Below are 21,574 nucleotides of genomic sequence, written 5' to 3'. Positions count from 1 at the left end.
AGATGAACAGCTTAAATTGTGCTCTGCTTGTGGTTGTTCAATTGTTTCAGTTCTATCTGACTCTTTGTGACCTCATTTGGGGTTTTCTTGGCAAAGATACTGGAGTGGTTTGCCATTTCCTTCTCCAGCTCCTTTTACAGATAAAGAAACTGAGGCTAACAGGGTTAAGTGACTTGCACAGGGTCACCCAGCTAGGAAATATCTGAGGCTGAATTTGAACTCAGTCATTCTTGACTTCAGTCCCAGTGTTCTCTCTGCTGCATCACCTACCTACCAATTGCTACTACCTTACTCTGTAAGGTTACCCTGTATCTACTTTGTGTGTATCATATAAATATGTCTTTCCTATTAGAATGTAAGCTTGTTGAAGTCAGGAATTGTTTTTATTTTTTCTATGTATCCCTAGCACCCAGAGTGGTGTCTGGTGCAAAATAAGTGCTTAATAAATGCTGTTGTTTAATTGATTTATTCTGGTTGCTGCAGTTTAAGGACATTGATACATTAGAGTATCCAGAGAAGGGCAAGCAGGATGGCAAAGGGCTTTGGCTCTTAGTCATGTGAAGATTTACTAAAGGAAGTGAGAATTTTTAAGCTAGAGAAGACAAATGGTTGCCATATAAAAGAGAAGTCTGGTGCCTGAGTACAGAATCAGGTGCAATTAGTGGAAGTTACATAGAGGCAAATGTGGGCTCGAAGTGGAATGCACCACCTTGAGAAGTAGTGGGGTTTCTCCTAGATTTTCAAGAAAAGCCTGAATGACTCCTCGCCAGGTATATTATTGTGGGGATTGCTTTCATGTATGGGTTAGACTAAATGACTGCTAAAGTCTCCTTCAGCTATCAAATTCTGTGATTGAATATATATTTATGAACTACCTCCACTAATGGGAATTAGGCCTCTAGAACAGAAAGAACATTAGACTTGGAGTCAGAAGACCAGAATTCAAATTCTGGCTCTGCTACCTGTGTGACCTTGGGCAAGTCACTTAATCTTGCAGAGCCACACAGTTTCCTCATTTGGAAAATGAGGAGTTTGCATTACATTCCAACTCAAAATCCTGTTATTATGTCAAAATCCTAGTCATTCAGAAAATGTAAACTAAATAAACCAGGAGCTCAAGAAAGGTATGAGTGTTTAGCTAGGAACAACCCACAATTGATTGATGAAAAACCATGAAGAGAAGATGCAAATTTCAGATCAATAATATAGTCCAGAGTTCAACACACAAGGGATTTTCCAAGGGAGTTAGAACAAGGGACACAGAGCAAATCAGCCAGATTTGGTTATTGGAGGACATCAGCATTTTGGGGGGCATAATTTGAATTTTAAAATGACTATCTTTTATTCTTACATCTCCTTCATTTCCCAAGATATCCTTCTCTTAACACACTACTATAATACCATCTCTTACAAGAAAGAATTTTTAAAAATAGTTCAGTAAAGCAAACTATCACATTGATCAAATACGACATTATATACAATGTTTAACATCCAAAACCTTCTTTGCAAAGATAGGAAAGTATCTTCTTATAGCTCTTCTTTGTGGCCTAGCATGGGCATTAAATTTCACAGCATTTAGTTTTCATTGTTTTGCTGTTCATTCCATTTACATTGTTATAGTGGTAGTGTATATTTTTTTATTCATTATACTCAATTTGCTTTGTATTACTTCATATGCCTTCCCATGCTTCTCTGTATTTTTTGGTCAATTCTTACAGCGTAATAATATTGTACTATATTCATGAATGATGATTCGTTTAGACATTTCCCAATCAATCAGCATCTACTTAGTTCCATTTTTTTTTGCTACTACAAAAAGTACGACCACAATATTTTGTTATATAGAAGGTCTTTTTAAAAAAAAAGAATAGACAGCTTTTGCACATATAGTTAGTAGTGGGATCTCTGGGTCAAAGGGTATGAACATTTTAAAAACTTCAGCTCTTATGTGTTCTTTTGTCTCCATCTGTCCAAACAGCTCAGTTCTTTGGAGCTAGGCTGGAAATCCTATAGAAGAGTTCAAACTTCATTGCTAGAATAGCATGCTTTTTATAAAGAAATTTGAAGGGAAAAGAATTTCGTTAAATGCAACCTATAGCAGATAAGTCAAGAAGCAGAAATCTGAAAGAATTAAATTTGTCTCTGGAAAAAAATTCAGAGGGGGAAAAATTAAGCATTACTAGGAACCATCTAGACCAAAAGGGAACTGGAGCTGTAGCTGTGGTCTATAGTAGACTCCTTGGGCTTACCTTGGCCTAATCCCAACCTAATGTGGTCTGAACAAGACAGACATGACCACTGAAGACGCTGGATGATAGGTTGGGAGTGACCGCTCCTTTGAGACAGACTTCGGAAATTAGACTTCCTGGTTTTATGTGGTGGGATTCATCTTTTGGAAGTGCTGCTTTTCCAGGATTCCTCTGTCCTGCCAAGAAATACCAGAGCTAGTCAGCCACATGTCTCTGAACAGGTGCCCAAGTTGGGCAGGGAAGGACCACAAAAAAAAATACAGTATATGTGATGTGAAAGCCCTCACAGCTTAGTTTGGAGGGAGCACAAGTAGGGCAAATTTAATCTGGAAGAGGAATGTAGGGATTCAAGGTTTGGCAGTCAGAGAGGAGTCCTTATAGACATTCCATGGTCATGTTCTGAGATCCAGACATTTTAGGCTACAATGAATGGTAGCTGATTTGAACAGGAGTCACCAGACCTGGCATAAACCTTGGCTCATTCTCTGACATGATTATGGGCAGATTAGAGGAAATGATGAGGGTGGTTGCCTCTGGTGTTTTCTTACTCCAAACGATGAATAACCCAGTAACTGGAGAGGAAAACTTGTTCTGATGGAGAAAGATTTGGATGTAATCTACAGTGAGGTTAGAATTTCTGACGAAAGGACATATCAGTTTCATAGTAATTTCCCCAAATTTATTCTACTTGGTTTATTAAATTAAGTATAAAAGAGACAGAGATGTGACCAGGAGGTGACCTGTGAATATGAGAGAATGTAGACTTTATTCTTGTAAAGTATTGATGTGCATGAGATAAAGGATGGTTTCTTTGACCTTTAATTGGGTTAGCTATGATTTCTGCTGTAGATTAAACTATTTTCAAGTAGAATACAGATTCTGAATAAGAGAATCTGGCAAAAACAAGCAATGTGGCAAGATGAAAAGAACCCAGGATTTGGAGTCCAAGAATGTGAGTTAAAACCTAGCTTATGCCTCTTACTACACGTGTGACCTTGAGAAAGTCACTTAAAATTTCTGGACCTTAGTTACCTCGTCTATAAAATGAGACTAAGTGGCTTTTCAGTTCCAAATCCATGGTACATTTCCTCATCCACAGTCTCACATATTATAAGAGCACTAAATTTGAAGTCAGAGGACCAAGCTCTGCTAGATAACTGGCTGTGTGACATTAGGCAAGTCACTAAATCTCTCTGACTCAGTTTTCTTCTCTGTAAAATGACTTCCAAGTCCCTTCTAGCTCTAAATTAATGATTCTATGTCTCCTACCTTTGTGACTTTGGGCAAGTCACTTAATCTCCCTGGGCCTCAATTTCCTCAAATGTAAAATCATGGGGTTAGATCAAGTCGCTTCTGAGGTCTCTTTCAGCTGTAGAGCTATGAGCCTATAATCCTAGGTTTCATGCCTCCAGCTACATTATAAACTCATAGAGAGCAGAAATTATGACTTACATTTCTTTGGTGTCCCTTTGAAAACTGTGCTGTTGTTACTATATTATAAAGTATTTCATAATTGCAAACCTAGAAAAATTGAATGCAAGAAAAATCACTCTCCTTCATAAGAAGTGACCTAAACCAGTCATCAGAGAAAACCAGGAGAGTGGGCAGGGCTGCTTTCCTGATCAATATCTGAGCTCAGAGTACATCAGTCATCAAATCTCCTCAAATGAGCCAAGAATTAGAGATGTTCCTCAGAGTAAGATGCAGCAATTTAATGGGAGGCATTTCTAACTTTGAAATGGAGAGATAATAGTCTGATGTTGGCTGCTAGAAGATGCTGATGTAACATAGGTCAAGGATAGAGGTGATCACTAAAGGGACTAAACACAGACATTAACCCAAACCAATGTAGGATCCTCAGAAATGAACTAAAGTGTGAACCAGAGAACCCAAGGTTATATCTTGGCTTTCCTTCCTCTTAGATTTGTGACCTTGGAAAAGTCATTTGAGTTCTCTGAACCATAGCTTCTTGTTGATTAACTGGGGGCAACAATACTCTTCCTACTCCTTAGGGTAGCTGTGAAGACCCAATGAGGTATAGGATATTTGTTCAACATTCCTTGTTCCTTTAACCAGTCCTCATCTGGTATTGAGATAGAGGTTTTTCAGAATTCAGGTTGTTCACCTCTAGATACTCTCTGGCTTATCAGTATCTTTTCATCATTTTAATGTTTTTGAATTTTGCTTTTTCCTTTGTTTCCTAATAAAGCTACTCTTGAAAAATCCCAATCTTATGTTATAATGATTAATCTTTTCAATATAGTGCTTTATGACTCACAAAGCTCTTTTCTCACCAGTCCTGTGAGGTAAGAATCATAAATCGTATCCTTATTTTACAGTTAAAGAAACTGAATTTCAGAGAAGTTAAGGGTCTTCACCCAAGATCGCAAAGTTATAAACCTGAACTGGGACTTGTACCCTATCTTCTGACTCTAAGTCAAAAGTGTCCTTTCATAGATGACTGAATCACTGCTTTGTATGGTATGTCATAGATCAGATTTATGCTTCAGGAAAAGTTGAACTAGCTGACCTGTAAAGTCCCTTTAAAACCCTATGACTCTATGTTCCTAAGAGGATAAAAGATTTGTTCCCACCTAGGCTAGGAGAGAAAGGAGGATCTGAAGGTCACAATAGACCACTTGGGATAGGTGGAGGCATGAATGAAACAGATAGAACTGAAATGGTTAGAGAAGTGAAAATTCAGGATAAAGAAATTGGAGAACAGTTATGATTTAAAGCATAACCATTCTTCCAGTGATCCAGGTTCACAATCTCAGAGTGATCCTAAGTTCTATACTTTTCCTCACTCCTATATAGCCACCAATTAATTATCAAGTCTTATCAATTCTTCCTCCAAAGTATCTCTTCCCAACTGTTCCCCTCCTCTCCAATTACATGACTATTGTCTTTGTTCAGGACCAATAACCTTCTAAGTTTTCTCCCTGCTTGAAGTTTCTTTTCTTTCTAATCCATACAACTGATACAGTGATATCCCTAAAACACAAATATGACCATATAGTTTCCTTGCTCATAAAGTCTTAGTGATTCTCTATTGCCAGGCAGCTAGGTATTACAGTGGATAGAACACTGGGCTTGGAACTCATCTTCCTGAGTTCAAATCTGGCCTTAGACACTTACTAGCTGTGTGACTCCGGGCAAGTCCCTTAACTCTGTTTGCCTTGGTTTCCTCATATGGAAAAATTAGTTAGGGAAGAAAATGGCAAACCACTCTATGTCTTTGCTGAGAAAATCCAAAATGGAGTCACAAAGAGTCAGACTCAACTGAAATAACTCAACGACAACAAGAAGCTACTTGACCCTTAACAACAACAACAACAACATTACCTTTAGAATAAAAGACAAACTTCCCTATTTGATGCTGACAGCCCTTCATAAATTGACTATAGTCTATACTTCTGGGTTGATTACACCCATTCCTCTTCATGAGTTCTGGGGTCCAGCCAAAAAGACTTACTGATTCTCATATGTGACATTGTCTCCCATCTCTATGGCTTTGCACAAGCTGTCCTCTATTCCTGGAATAAATTCAATTCTCATTCTAGCTTCCAAGTATCCCTAGTTTCCTTCAAAACTCAGATCAAGCTCCATCTCCTAAATGAGGTTGCCACAGTCTGTTCTCACTTCAAATTGCTGTGAATTTATTTTGTGTCTGCTTGTGTACATATTAGCTCCTCGAAGAGCATGTAAACCCTTTTAGGGCAGAGATTTTTCCATTGCAGTGTTTATATCCCCAGATTCTAATACAGAACCTGGCACAAACAGGTCCATAATAAATGGTTATTAATTGATGAATCCTACTGGGGTTTTCCTCTGACACTAGCAAATTGTTGGGCATATAGTAGACAAAGGATAAATAAGTGTTGACTGAATTGAATGACTTGATTAAGTGAAGTTAGAAGACCCGGAATAGGTCTTTATGAATATAGCTTTGGCAAAGTCCTTCTGTACCTTAATTCTACTTCTAAGCTGGGCAGAGAACAGGGAAGGGGGAAAATAGCAAACATTGATAATTCTAGCATCCCTGATCATCCCTAAATCCATGCCTAGGGATTTGTGTTGCCCATTTTAAGCCACTCCTATTAGCTTTCTTTTTTAACCTGGACTGGCACCTAATCTCACAAAAATGCTGGCAGAACGAATAGCTTCAAAATGCTTTAAGACATTGGGGTGGGAGCCATTACCTTGTATTCATGCAAAGTGTGAGCAATGATGATAAGCAGACATGCTGGCCTCCCACTGCCAGTGTTTGGAACATCATAACACATAACATATGGACCTTTTCTTTTGAAAACTATCAATTGTGTAGCAATCCATGTGCTCCTATTATGCATTTTAATGTCTTATTGGAGTTAGCATTTTTCAAAATTAGCAGCAACATTTGAGAGGAAATTAAGCTCTTTCTGTATGATACCTACAAAATGTGGGTGGTATCTTAGGGACAGGGCTGAGCTTCCTTCTGTGCCCCCAAAACATTTAACTTATAGTTCTCCTTTCCAGAACTATTCTCAAGCATGCAGCCTCCATTTGAACTTAATGTCCAACTCACCCAGCTACTCCCTTTCTCTCTACCTTTTTGACCCCTTGCCAATACAAGAATTTCAGCTAGTTTTTCTGGATGCACCTAACATCTTCCCTTCCCAACTCTTTTCTTTCTAAGAAAGGAAAAATATTAAAGTATAGAAGCTTAGAGAACCAAATTACACTCAAAGGAGTTTGTTCCTCCCTATTACCAATCCCTAGACTTTCATTACTATTGATCTTAACTATACTGCCCAATATTCACTCTCCACCTACTGATTTGTTCCTATCAGCACCTCGTCTCTAGAATGGAGACTTTTTGTATATCCCTTTCATTGTCCAATGTATCAAATCTAAACAAATCAGCTTTAAAGAAATAAGTTCTAAGTTTATTTAGGAAATTGCCTCAAATTAAGCATGCTTAATATGTCTTCCCCACCAGTAGCTAATATTCCTACTTAAATCATTTTTCTTTGCTTGGTTCAGGTCCTACATATAAGCCTTCTCTTATATATCATCCCACCCTGGAAAAAAATGTCTTCTTAGTCTCAGAAGGATGTTGATAAGCTGGAGAATGTACAGAGAGAGACAACTAGAAGAGTGAAGGGTCTTGAGTCCATATAAGAATAGAGTTGAAAGAAATGGAGGTGTTAAACTTTGAAAAAAAAAGAGGTACAGGGGAGACAGAATGATTATCTTCAAGTATCTGAAGGGTCGTCATGTGGAAGCAAGATTATATTGGTTCCATCTGGACCCAGGGAGAGGACCGGAAATGATGAGTAGAAGTTGGAAAGAGACAAATGTAGGCTTGATGCTACCTGGGAAAGCTTCCTAAGAGCGTTAGAGTTGCTCAAAGATAGAAAAACTGGTTTCAGGATGTGATAGGTTTTCCCCCTCCCGCGCCTCTCCCCCCCCCCCCCCCCCCCCCCCCCCTGTAGTGTTAGATTTGCCCTGGAGTACTGGACATTTTCAAGCAGTCTCAATGACTACTTGTTGGATATGTTATAGTAGGGATTCCTTTCAATGGTGGGTTGGACCAGATGGCAGCTGAAGGCCATTCCAACTCTAAAATTCTGTGATTCAGGTCCCCAGACTCCTTTCCTCATTTACCCGATAACACTCAAGGTAGTGAGAGAGACATTAAAGATATGGAAATGTCAAACAACGAATCAGCAGGCATTTCTTAAGTGTCCTACACTGTTCTAGGTGTCAGGGATACAAAGACAAAAACAAAAAGGTCACTGCCCTCAAGGAGTTTACATTCATTCACAGAAGACATGTACATATGTAGATAGACACAAAATACAAATAAAACAAATTTATGGTGATTTTGTTTCCCTGGTTATTGAGGCATTCAAGAATTTCCAGAGTAGCAATAAATTCTTTACATCTTTAGGCTACTGCCATGAACTTTGTCTTTTTCTTTATTAATTGGAGAACAGGGTGTCCGATTACTTTATCTTGTCACCCATCTATCAGTCTTCTAAGGCTCTCAGTCATTTCATGTGAAGGACAGTATTGGGAGAGAAGTGATCTCAAGTAATAAAGAATAATAATATTGATAACAATGTAATACCATGTATCATGTAGATACAGGATCAATAGAAAGACATAGGTATAGCACTTTGAGCTTTGTGAAACACTTTCCTCTCAAAAGCTCTGGATGCCTTTTGTAGGGGATGAAGTAGGATACAGCCTTTCTTGACCCTGAATCACAAACTTATCACTGACCTCTCCCCAGTGGGCTGAGGTATGCTCAAGAGACTTAGCAGATTGGCCAGGCACACAGATGCAGCTCCCCAACATTTTCAATTTTAAGAGGTCTTTATTGCCTGAATTATAAGTAAACTGGTAAGACCTGCCTTGGACTGTGCCATACCTCTAATGGAGTAGCATAACCTATTATTGAAGAATGACCAGTGTTTTGAAATAGCATTTGAAGAACTTGTTTGGGGATCCTCATAGGACACAGGGTATTGTAATGCTGAGCATGTGGCAGGGGAAAATACCCTTGCTAGATTAACTGAATGATTTCAGATATATGCATGCCATTGTGGATTTGGAGAAGGTAGTCTTGTGAGAGATTCTGCAGTTGAGTCCCAGCATAACTTGTCTCTATCAACCTGAGGGGTCTAGCTATGACTGTCCAGATGGATGAGAGATTGTAATAACAGAGGAGAGGGTTAGCACATGATCCAAAGGTTTGGCAGGAACTCAAGAATGGGCAACCAAGTCCAAAGTGCCTACAGCTGAGAGCCAGCTGGCATGGCCAGACATTCTAACAGGCACTAGAGAGCAAGCTACAGCCTGTACTTTTGGTGTGGAAGTCCAGGTCACCTGGCCTGCCAGCACTGCAGGGATTGAGCTCCAGATGGGAAAGAACTGGTGGAGAGCGAACAGTGGAAACAGTCACAAAGGGTCAGACAGAAGCCTTATATCCCTAGGGTAGGGCCACACTAGGACAAACTAGGGCCATGCTTTTGACTTGGGGGCCCAGGACACTTGATCTGTTGTGGGTTGTACTAACTCCTTCTCAATGGGAGGTATGAGCAATACCGAATACTTCAAACTGGGGTCAAAGGAATGGGACTGAGCCAATCCTTTTCTTCCTCCAAAACAATAATAGGGTCCTAAAGCAACCTAGCTAAAGAAGTGTAGTGTGAGGAAAAAGCAGATCATTCTTCAACTTAGGAGGAAGAATATTGGGGAGGCTTGAAAAGTGAAAGTGAGAAAGGAACTCTGATGAGATCTAGAAGAAAAGAGAGGGGAAAAGTTGGACTGGTCCTCACTTGTTTTCAATACTCTGAGGAAAGGACAATAAGGAAAGAAGTATTAACAGGAAGAGGATGGAGAAAGTGCTGGGCCAGAAAGCACTTAAGGAGACTACCATATGCTGATGGTTAGTTGTGGTTCTTTCTCTGAGGCCAGTGAGACAGATGTGTCCCCCACCCCTTCCCAAGGAGAAGCAGAACAACATGACTTTATGATAGATACTAACAATGGCTAAGGATGTCAGGAAAGAAGAGACAGTTATACAAGGATGTGGTAACATGGAGCTTTCTACAATTCCCTGAGTCTCTTTACAGGTGTGAGTTGGTAAGTAGACTCAGGACTTGTTTTTGTCGTGTTGGAATTTAGAAACTACCATGAGTATGATAAAGGAAGGAGAATGGGCAGAGAGCAGGGGAGCTGATTTCATGAATTGCTACAAAGGATCCCCAGAGACATGGAGTAGAGAGAGTGACTGATTAGAGGGGAGAATTCATTACTGCAGAAAAAGGCATGTGAATTGAAATTGTGAGTGACAGGGTGAGTGTAGAGTTGACTTTCCCAAGCTGTGCATCTAAGAAGGGACAACATGTGGGAGTCAGGAACCTAGAACTTTCTCACAAAGTGCTATTTCAAAGAATGGCAGAGCAACAATGAAAGGCTGCTAACCAGATTTGCTCTTGGGCTACTTGTCCAAATCACATATTTTCCGAGCTCTCCTTAGAGATTTTTGCGGGGGAGAGAATTGCTGCAGAATTCAAGGGAATCTAAAGAATAGGATCTATATAAGTATGAGTAACAGATTCATGACATTCTGGGTAACAATAATAATTGTTAACATTTCCATTTTACAGATGAGTAAAGTGACTTAAAAGAGGTTAAGTTACTTGTTTGGGGTCAAAGAACTAATAAATATAAGAGGTGAAATGTGAACTTAGACCCTGTTGATTCCAAGTCCAGTGCTCTAGTCACTACATCAAGCTAACTCTTAAAGACAATACAGTTCCATGAGGTAACCCAATGAGGTCTAAGGTGTGACCATAAAGCTTAAGTTGAAGAGATAATTGGATTTGAAGATGAGGAACTGTGTGATCAGATTGCTTAAAGGGGCCATCATTGGGAATACTGAGGTGTGTGGCAGGGGATAGAATAGAAAGAAAGATCATGATCCAGCTACTAGTCACCTAAAAATTTACATGGTGGCAGTTCTTCACAGACACCACACAATTTTGATAAGTAATAACAGTAAGATGGGAAGAGGGTGTTTGAATGAATGGATTGAATAGATCCCCTAAGAATAAAGGTCATTGAGGGATGGTAGTAGAGGAATACTCTGGAAGGAGTAGTCTATAAAAAGAAGTATACTTCTCCTCATCCTTTGAGTTGGTGGAACTGGGAGGAGTGGCTTCTAACTGAGAGGGTTGAAAGGGATGCACTATCCTTAAGAGAAATCAGATTTATATTAAGTTGAGAGAGTGGAAGGAATGTTGGTCAAAAAGGAGGTAGGATTTATTTAGAATAAAGAACTCTGATCAACTCCAGAGACCATAGGGGAATGGGCTAGAAAGATGGGCAAACTGCCATCTCTCAGGAGTAGGGAGGGGTGGAGTGGATCAGAATAAGGATGAGGCTTGCAGAGGTGGAAGCCTGTATCTAAAGAAGTGAGGTTAAATACCTAGGATTCAGAGACTCATTTAATAGGAAGTCTATTGCCAGAGTGTGATGCTTGACTAATGGGGTAATGTACAGCAGTAATTTACCCCACACTTCCAAATAGAACTTGGAGCATTGGTTTATTGGTTTATGCTTCCTCAAGGTGTTTTGTCCAAGGGTCCTTTGCTCCTTGAGGGAGTGAACTGGCCTTTGAGACCCTGGCTATAGAAGTGGTGAAGGATTGCTTTGCCAGTGGAAACAAATTCTGAGTGTCCTGAAAGAAGCATGGAGATCACGAGTCAGTAACAGTAAAACCCAGATGACAGGCACTAAAAGGAAGACATTGAAGCTGGAAGGAGCCTAAAGCTAAAGATAAACTATTTGCTTCACTATTTTAATTAAATCAGCCCTGAGCCAGACGGTAACCTGCCTTTGTCTTCCATATTTACAGACCTTGTAAGGCAGTGGGTTTCACATCACCCCATCTTAATCAATATAAGCAGTATAATGGCATGATGAAGTTTTAACTGTGTTTTTTTTTAAAAGATGGTCTAATCCCTGTGATCTTTTAATGAGGCATTGACCTCTTTTATTGGGTTTAGAAGAGGACAGCTAATTGGATGGAGGAATTTCAATAGTAAGTCATTAGAGTGGTGGCCCATTCTAATAGTGGAGGCCTCCAAATTTAGGAGTTGAGAATTCCAATTCAAGAGTTGAAGCCAAACAGATGACTGTCTAGATGGGGACAGAGCCACACAATGAGTACAAATAGATGCAAAATTACAGTCAACCAAAGAAAGGAATTTTCAAAGAGCATGAATTCTTATACCAGAGAATTCTGGCTATGGATTCAAGAAAGGATTTTATATATATAAAGTCATGGGATATTTCCTTGGTACACATGTATCCTACATGTGTGCCTCACTACCATTGTACTCTCAGGGATGAGCCCATTTTTCCCATGGACCCATGTGTATTTGTGCCCCATGTTTTGTTGGAGAATGTTTTGTGCCAACTGTTCTTACCATACCATCTTGGCAAATACCTTTCCATGGAAAGCTAAGTGAGGCAGCTGGCTGATTTGAATAGGAAGCCCATTGATAGAGGCTCATGATCAACAGTACTATGCAATCCAAACCAATAAACATTTATTAAGCACCTACTATGTGCCAGGCACTGTGCTAAGCACTGGGGATACAAAGAATAGAAAGAAAGACAGAGCCTGCCCTGAAGGAGCTTACAATCTAATGGGAAGAGACAGCCCCCAAAAGGGGGCAGGAAAGAAGAGAGGTATGCTGGGGGCACAGGGGAATCTTATTTCATGTAGTTGAAACCAGACAGAGCAACAGATGAAAAGTTGAGAAACCTAGTACTAAAACTAGAAACCTTAGTACTACCCCTAGAATTTCAAGAGAGTGGTCGCTAGTCTCCCTCTAGGTACTTGGCCAACTAATGAAAGTGAGAGCTGAGGAAGTGACCCCAGAAGGGTTATTACCATCTTGTGAATCTCATGTCTTGTTTTTCACAATCCACCCAACAACCTGCCTGTCCAGCTTTATCTTATCCTCATTACTACCTACACACATCGACACTCAAATCAAACTGGACTCCTTTCTACCATCTGAACACACTCAACCCAATGCCACTAGCTTGAAAGGATAAAGGAGTAACAGTAGATAATCAGGAAGATTAGAGACCTACATCTCCCATTTCCAGCCTATTTTGATCTTAGACTATGATTTTGCTTCTGTGTCTCAAGGCAAAATTTTACCGTTTGGACTTTTCAACCTTGGGACCTTGTTAGGTCCCAAGAATATTATGTCTTTTTTCTCATAATTTTCCAAGAATATTATGTCCCTCACCTTCTGTCTTGCATATTCAGAATTGACACTATTGGCATATTGTACCTTGGATGTGCCTCTGGCTCTTGTCTCTATTGACTGCCCACTTATTGGTTCCTGACTCTTCACACAGTACATTATGATGTCATCGCCTGTGCCTTTCAAGTACTGAGGTGTCTTCACCACTGGTATGTGACATGTAACCTATATCTGGATTCCAACTCCTTCTATATATTCCAAGCCTATAGCTTTCCTGGATGATACCTGGGACTTTCCTGTAGCCTATTTACCAATATTTCATTTTTTATTGTTATGTCCCTAATAACCATATGCCTCAGGCAACTGACTAGTCTTTGCCTTTAAGGCCTAGATAAACTGTACCATCTGTCAGTAAACACACCTGAAGCTCCATCCCCCTTCTCAACCCTGGGCTGTTCATCTTTTGCATATTCATGAATGATAATGGTCTATAATTCCATTTTCTCTGTCTTACCTTCCCAAGTTTTAGCTTCAGGGTCATTTTTATCTTATAAGAAAGGACTAGAAAGAGAATGATCTTTTCTATTTTTGGACTTTTTTTGTCTTTTTGGAGGTGGAAAGACAGGGCATTTGGGGTTAAGTGACTTGCTCAAGGTCACACAGCTAGTAAGTGTTAAGTGTCTGAGGCTGGATTTGAAGTGAGGATCTCCTGACTCCAGCAGTATCTCTATTCACTGAGCCACCTAGCTGCCTCACCTTTTTCTATTTTTGAAAACTGCTGCATAGCATTGGAATTTTTTTTCAAATTTTTAATAGAAAATCACTCAAGAATCCAGTTTGGTCTGGTTATTTTTTTATGGTAGCAGTTTATCTAATTTATTTTTCTGATATAGATTTATCTAATTTTCTATTTTTAATTTTAATAATTTGGATGTTTTTGGTAAAACTTCATTAATATTCTTAGTTTTGTTGGTGTTTTGCAATGGAGTGCTATACTGGACTCTAACTCATCCCACGTGAGAAGAAACAATTGGTGCCCCCCATGAATTTTGTTCCATGGTAACAAAAGCATCACATGATGACTTTGGACATTTGGGTCGAGAAAGAATCCTTGAATTATTTAGAAACAGACTTAACTGGCCCCAAGTGGAAGTGTGTTACTAGTAGTTTTTGTGCTCAATATAACCAAAGAAAAGTCTTACCAACTTTTCATGTTCAGAGTATGTAAGCAACAGTAAAGAGTTGAAGCTTGTCTGCATTGACTTTCTATCTCTGGAAGGAGACAGCAAAAACATAAGCCACATCCCAGTGGTGACTGACCACATATTTCACTTGGTATGCAAAGGCATACCTAACAAGGAACCACTATTGAGGTATTATAGGAAAAAAATACTTTTCAGGATATGACTTCCTAGCTAGAATTCATTCTGATCAAGGTAGAGACTCTGAAAGCAAATTTGCTAAAAGAGATGTTGGCCTTTGCAGCAATTAAGAAATCTAGACCCACATTTTGCCATCCTCAGAGAGTCCCATGGCCTAAACATTTCATGGTATTCTGTAAAATAGGCTTAGAACCTTAAAATCTGAGTAGAAATCTCAGTTCAATTAGCATGTGGTATTTCTAGCACATGTGTATAGTGCACCAATAATGATGTCACAGGTTTTATTTCATACTTGCTAATGTTTGGAAGAGAGCCCCATTAGCCTTGATTTCTATTTTGGAGTTGAAGAAAATGAAAGACTGTACAACCTGTATGTGTTTCAGTCAAAAGAGAGGGTGAAAGAGATTGAACATCAGGCTATGGCCTCAGCTCAAAAAATCTCTGATAGAAACAAGTAGTTATACAAAATCAAATCACTTTGTCAAATTGATCTTCATACAGTGACAGAGGTCCAACAAGGATCCCTGGTGTGCATGGCACAGAGAGAACAATGAATTGATGGAAAGTCCTAACATGTCTTAGAGAGATGGGGAAACCTATTCATTTACTGATATTCCCAGGGAATGGTCAGGAACCTACAAAGACAATGCACTGGAACCATTGATTACTTATTGGGGACTTCCTGGTGAGTCATTAGAGAATTATGATGACCAGTCAGCTGAGTGGGCTCAAAAAATAAAAGCTTGGCTGTCTACCACAGAGAGACTAATAGAGCTAGGTACCGTGTTTCCCCGATAATAAGACACTGTCTTATTAATTTTTTTGGACAGAAAAACACCAGAGGGCTTATTTTCAGGGGAGGGCTTATTTTAATAAACATTGACAACAATTTTAATAAACAGGATATAAGGGCTGCCGACCTGATCCTGACCTGCGCTTTTTCCCTTTTCCCTCATCCACCTGTTGATTGAGGTTATTATAATCTGCTCTCCATTTTCTGACCATTTGAAGATCCAAAAGTTTTTCTTTACAGAAAACTGCAAGATTCTTGCCATGTGACTCCTCTACAATTGCTTTCTTATACTCAACAGTATAGCTCTTCCTTTTTGTACTCATGTCTGGGGGTCAAAACAGACAGAATAATAAAATTATAACCATCAGTCCTTCTTTTCACTCCATCATGCCCCCTGAGTTCTTTTTTCCTCCATCATGCCCTTTTTATCCTCCATCATGCCCCCTTACTCCCGCTTACATACCGGGTTTTTATGTTGTCCTGCCTCAGCTCTCCTCCGCGGCACTGCTCTCAATGGCACCAGCAAGCAAATCACTGGGGAAGAACAGGATGATGCGCTCACTGCTGCAGCTCTGATTGGATGCAGCTCAGAGTGCTGCATGTGTTTCATGGTGGGGGGGGGACGGTGCATACAGAGGGTACCGTAATGTAGTGTAGCGCAGGAGATCACCTTCACTACAGTAGCAATCTCAATAGGGCTTATTTTCGGGGGAGGGCTTATTTTAGAGGAATCTTACACAGTAAGGGGAGGGCTTATTTTCAGGATAGGTCTTATTATCGGGGAAACACGGTAATAGCCTTTGAGTTATGGTTCTGATAAGGATGAAATTATCTATTGGTATTCCTTAGAGAGTAAAAGAGATCACCAAGTATAGCCCAGTCACAAAGGTACCACCTCCCAGTAGACTATGATAGGAACACCCTCAGATTTAGGACTAAAGGATAGTCAACCATCTAGATGCTGAGGTCAAGGTAGAAGTGTCAGAACCATTAGGCCAGTGACCAGACATCCTTCTGGTATATCCCCAAAATGGGATATCCCAATCCCAATATCTCAAACACAATTTTTGATGTGAGCTTTGTATCTTTCTTTGCCACTGTAATACATTTTATGTGTTTATTTTTGCTATGTATTGTTGCTATTAAAATGTGTGAGGTTTTTTTTTCAAAAGTAATGTTGATATTTGTATCAGTATGTAAAATTTATTACGTACTACTTCTGTGGAATTTACTATTGCTATATGTACACATACCATATTGCTATGTGTGATCTATGCATTTGATTGTACTGTGTGTAATAAGATTTTTATATTGAACTTGATTACTCATTGGTTCAATGTTTTTATTCATTTTTTCTGCCACTTTCTCTATATTATATAATTTCATTATCTATTGGTCTTGTTTTTTTTTTAACCAATGACAGAATTCTCATTACAGATGGCAGAATTTTCTTCAGACTCTAGATCATCTTTTGTTTCCTTTAAAGTATTTTAAAATACAATTTGATGATTATTATACAGTAGACCACATTTTTAGAGCTACATTATTAAGGGGAAAGGATACAATATCCCAGTGAGCTTATTGCTTATAGATTAAAAAAAAAAAGATTTGATTCAGTAAGAGAGAATTCTGCCTTAAAGGCATTTCTCCAACAAGGTGTCTTTTATGTATATAATTTCGAAATTATATATGATTCTGTATGGTCCCTTGTTATTTCTCTCTCCATTTTCTCTCTGGGTGATGCCATCTGCTCCTATGGGTAAAAATATCAACACTATACATGTGACTCCCAGGCTCTAGTCCAATATCATCAACTACTTGCTAGAAATCTCCACTTAAGATGACCCAGAGCCATCCCCAACTCAGCATGTCCAGAACAGAACTCAATAACTTCTTAAATTTCATCTTTCTTCCAAACTGCCCAATTTCTGTTGAGGGAACCACAGTCCTTCTAGTCACTCTGGTTCAAAAACTTAGTCATTTTCAACTCTATTCCTCCCTTTCCTCCCCCTCCCCCCATGCCCACATCCAGTTAGTCGTCAAGTCTTGGCAGTTCTACCTGCACAACATCTCTGACATCCACATCCTTCTCTCCATTCTCATAGCTGCCATCACAGTTCAGTTTTCCATTACCTCTTACCTTGAGTATTATAAGAAATTTCTGATTGCTCTTAGTTTATACTTTCTCCCATCTTGCTAATTTACAAAATTCCCAAATCAGTATTTCCAGAGATCCAACTATTAAACTGATATCTCTAACATTACCAATGACCTCTCAGTCACCAAATCTAATGACCTTTTCTCAGTCCTCATCTTTCTTGACCCCTCAGCAGCATTTAACTATCCCTTCTTCCTTTATACTCTCTTCTCCTTAAGTTGTCATGATAATATTTTCTCAGTATAACCATGAAAGCTCAGCATTTGATGAAAGAGAAGTAAGGAGGAAGTGACATACAGGGTACCCCATGAAAAGGTATGGAAATGGCATCTGTTATATTGTTCTCACTAAATGTTCACTACAATTAAGATCAGAGATGGGAGATGAATGTCAAGTTCACCAAATAGCTGGAGGTTCAATTTGGCTGAAGCATATACTGTGGGAAGGGGAGTAATATTACATAAGTATGAAAAGATAGTCTGGAGACAGACTGTGATGGGCTTTAAATGCCAAATTGAAAAGATTGTTCTTTTCCTGCAGGCAATAATGAGCAACTGCTTTGTTTATTTGTTTTTAAGAAAAGGAATGAAATGGTCATGTTTTTGTCTCAGGAATACCAATTTTTTTTAATTTTAAACTCTAGACATGTAATTTTATCAGTATGAAGAACTTTCTGGGTGGAAACTCCCTCTGCCCCATAAATCAGCAACTGGTTTGTAATTTAAGTAGTCTTACTGAGTTGCCTAGGACTTTGAGGTCAAGTGACTTGCCCATGGTCATACAATCAGTATGTATAAGAGGCAGCACTTGAACCCCAGGTCTTCCTGACTCCAATGTTGGTTTTCTATACATTCTACCACCTCCTATGACAATTTAGGCCAATATTCTACATGTTATTACTTGTAGAGAATGACAACATATACTCAGTTAACTCTTCCAATCCAGTTTTTCTGCTAATCTTAATATTATCCATTTATATAGCAGTTTAAAATTTGTGAAATATATTCCTCCTAACAACTCTCTGTTAGTATGAATATTATCCCCATTTTTCAGATAAGAAAACTAGGCTCAGGCAAATGAAGGGACTTGCCAGGATTACATAGCTTTAATTGGCAGTACCAGCATACAAACCCAGCTCTCCTTATATCCGTTGTACTCTTTCACCATACCTCTCTGCTTCCCTACATATTAGCCCCAATTCCTTTCTCTTCACTTTCTGGTGACAGTGATAAGATGCCTGCTCATTCCAGAGAAGCAATGAGCTTTCAATAAAACAAAGTTTTCCAGTTTAGACATGCTTACTGTTAAATATTTCACCAGGGGTTGAGTTAATTTTTTCTTTGTTTTAATTGGCATCAATAACCATATAACCAATATAGTCCTTTGGAATATAACCAGAAAGGCAAAAAAAATCCTTATGTTAGCAACCATAAGCACTAATTACTTTCATCAGTGTTGCTCTCTGACAATCTCCAGGACTAACAAAAAATCTGAATGGTAACATCTGGTTGCTAAGTGAGCATCTTGCACACAAAAGTATATAGAAAGCCCTTGGCCTAATGGATAGACAAAGTAGGTTGTGGTCTACATAAGAGATAATTCTGGGATATTTTCCCCCATAAAGAACCCAGATTCTCAGACACAAGATTCTGACTTCCAAGTCTAGAGCTTTGTTCTTTATGTTCTAGGCTCTTCCTTGTATGTTCTAGACCCCAATGGAATAGGGAAGATTAAATTTTTATGACTTATGGGTACTATGTTAGATAACAAAATCATCGTTCTAAATTTGGAAGGAACTTTAGAACCATGGAGTCTAACTCTTTCATTCTATAGATGAGACTGTGGTACAAAGTCTCTTGCTTAAGCTCATATCGTTGGTAACTGTCTGAGGTAGGATTTGAAGTCTTGTCTTTCTGACTCCAAGTCCAACACTCTATCTCCAAATGGACTCTGAAAAATAAAGCGACTTTGCCTAAGGTCACATAGGTTATAGTACTGAGTGACAGGGCTAAGATTCTAACCTAGGTCCTCTGAATTTAGATTCAGAGATCTTTCCAGTATACCGTGATGACCCATAAATGAATCACCTGTTTGTCTCACTTTCTCTATCACCTATTCATATTTCAGGTGAGGATTGTGGGACTCACTTTGGCCTCCATTTTCCACTATAAATCATGACCATGACCTCCTACTGACCCACAGTCTCTCTTAATTCAACACAACTAACAGTTTTTCAGGACCTTTGTTGTTATTGTTCAGTTGTTTCAGGATGTTCAAATCTTTGTGATCCCATTTTGGGTTTGTTTGTTTGTTTTTTCTTTTTTTTTTGATAAAGAAACTGGTTTGCCATTTCCTTCTCCAGCTCCTTTTACAGATGAGGAAACTGAAGCAAACAGGATTAAGTGACTTGCCCAGAGTCTCTTAAAGCTACTAAATGTCTGAGGCTGGATTTGAACTCATGAAGATGAGTCTTTCTGATTCCAAACCCAGTGCTCTATCCATTGTGCTATTTACCTGCCCTCCTTAAGTACAAACTGTATGTTCATTGTTGTGCTAAATATTGGGGGTGGGAGCAAAGTCAAAGATTAAAAAAGGACATCATCCCTGTCCTGGGGAAGCTACAATTCAGCAGGATGGTAGATATCTACACAAAGAGCAATGATGAAAGTTAGAAGAGGCTTAAGAACCTAGGAAAGATGAAGCAGAATGACTTAAGAGAGGCTGAGGGCTTTGCCCATGGTTATACAGTTAGTAACTGGTATAACTAATATTGAAACAAGAGTTTCCTGACTCAATGGCCAGCATTCATTCCTCTCTACCACCCTCCCTCAAAAGATATACAATTATTGAGCAAAGGATAACCATTTATATTACTTTTCTCACAATAACCTCATAAAGATTGTAATGTAATTCTTGTTCCCATTTAACAGATGAAAAAACTGAGATTCAGAGAATCCTCAGCTTTCAACAAAGGAATCTTTCTGCCATCTACATTCCTTTTTTCAATGTTATGTGATCTTTCTTTGCCTCCATTCCTTTTAGAAAGAGAACTTGGGCTTAAAATAAAATAAAAAACCTTTAGGATTTAAGCAAATTCCTTTTCATCACTTAACAGTTGGCTCCAGAAGTATGATTATAGTTGTATCACCTTTCATCAGCTCTCAGTTACAATAGTGGAATTTGGATTCAATAAGTTTTCCCTTGGCATTCATCAGTCTGTCTTCTCTGAGTAATATGTTAATGGTACTGCCATCTTTTCAACACCTGCCTCAGCATTCTGTTGCTTAAATCACAGACATGGCCCTAATTGACAGATCTCAAGCAAGCTGCCAGAATGTCCCTCTTACACAGAACCACCAATCCTTTATTGGAAGGCTGGCCCTGGTCGCTGTCCCTCTGGCCTGCTGTGTTTTTGTCTCTCAACAAATGGCAGCAAGAAGAGAAAGGAGCAAAATGAATTTGTCAGTTTGGATCAGTTTTTAATTTTTAATGCTTTGCTACCATGTATGATGCAAGACCTTGGTAAGACCTAATGGAGGAAGCACTGGAAGGCAGAGAGCATGACTTCTCATGCAGTGTGGCAACCCAATCAAGTCAACCCAATCAATCAACAAGAATTTATTAAACACTTACTATAGTAGGGAAGAGTGGCAAGCATGATGCTAAGTGTGAGAGACACAAGCACAAAAGCAAAACTCCCTGAGCACACAGAAGTATGTGTAACCTTATATGGAAGGCAACAGCAAGTGTAAGACCAGAAGGTAGTTTTGAAGTATCTGAGACCAGATCTGAACTCAGGTCCTCCTGATTCCCACACCAGTGCTCTATCTATTGCACCACCTAGCTGCCCCCTAGTTTTAAGCTTTACGGAGACCAGGGAATCCAAAAGGTGGAGGTGAGGAGGGAAACTCTTCCAGTCGTTGGAGAAAGCCAACTCAGAAATATGGAGATAGAGTGACATGTATGAAAAATAGCAGGTGAGCCAATATGGCTAGACCATGATATTGGGTGAGATGTGTAACTCCAGATTTTTACGTTTCAAGCAAAAACTTGTCCTCCTAGACAAGTAGCACAAAGCAAACCTTCCTTTGGGGGGTAATGCAAAGACACAGGGGTGATGGTTCTGTAATGAAGGTCATGGCCAGGAGCTCACCCCACTCCACCATTTGGTAGCTTCCAATTTTAATTATTTATATTTGCCAATGCGCTGC

The 21,574-nt window shown here is 39.2% G+C and overlaps 2 long non-coding RNA genes across 4 annotated transcripts in view; one reads left to right on the top strand and one right to left on the bottom strand.

Moving 5' to 3' along the window:
- The window catches only part of LOC138143640 (uncharacterized), a 288,388-nt gene that overhangs the window by 63,740 nt on the left and 203,074 nt on the right, over positions 1 to 21,574 (top strand). The window lies entirely within an intron of this gene.
- LOC138143591 (uncharacterized) overlaps positions 1 to 21,574 on the bottom strand; it is a 45,751-nt gene that overhangs the window by 6,040 nt on the left and 18,137 nt on the right. Inside the window, exon 2 of the long non-coding RNA XR_011163738.1 lies at positions 2,250 to 2,425. This is a non-coding gene — a long non-coding RNA (uncharacterized lncRNA). The remainder of the gene's footprint in view (positions 1 to 2,249; positions 2,426 to 21,574) is intronic.

The sequence above is a fragment of the Petaurus breviceps genome, unplaced genomic scaffold (assembly GCF_028583685.1).
Source record: "Petaurus breviceps papuanus isolate PSGF00001 unplaced genomic scaffold, PetGlider_PUasm1.0 90650, whole genome shotgun sequence".
Classification (NCBI taxonomy): domain Eukaryota; kingdom Metazoa; phylum Chordata; class Mammalia; order Diprotodontia; family Petauridae; genus Petaurus; species Petaurus breviceps.
Note: the sequence above shows the minus strand (reverse complement) of the source record. Positions and strands in the feature narration are given on the sequence as shown.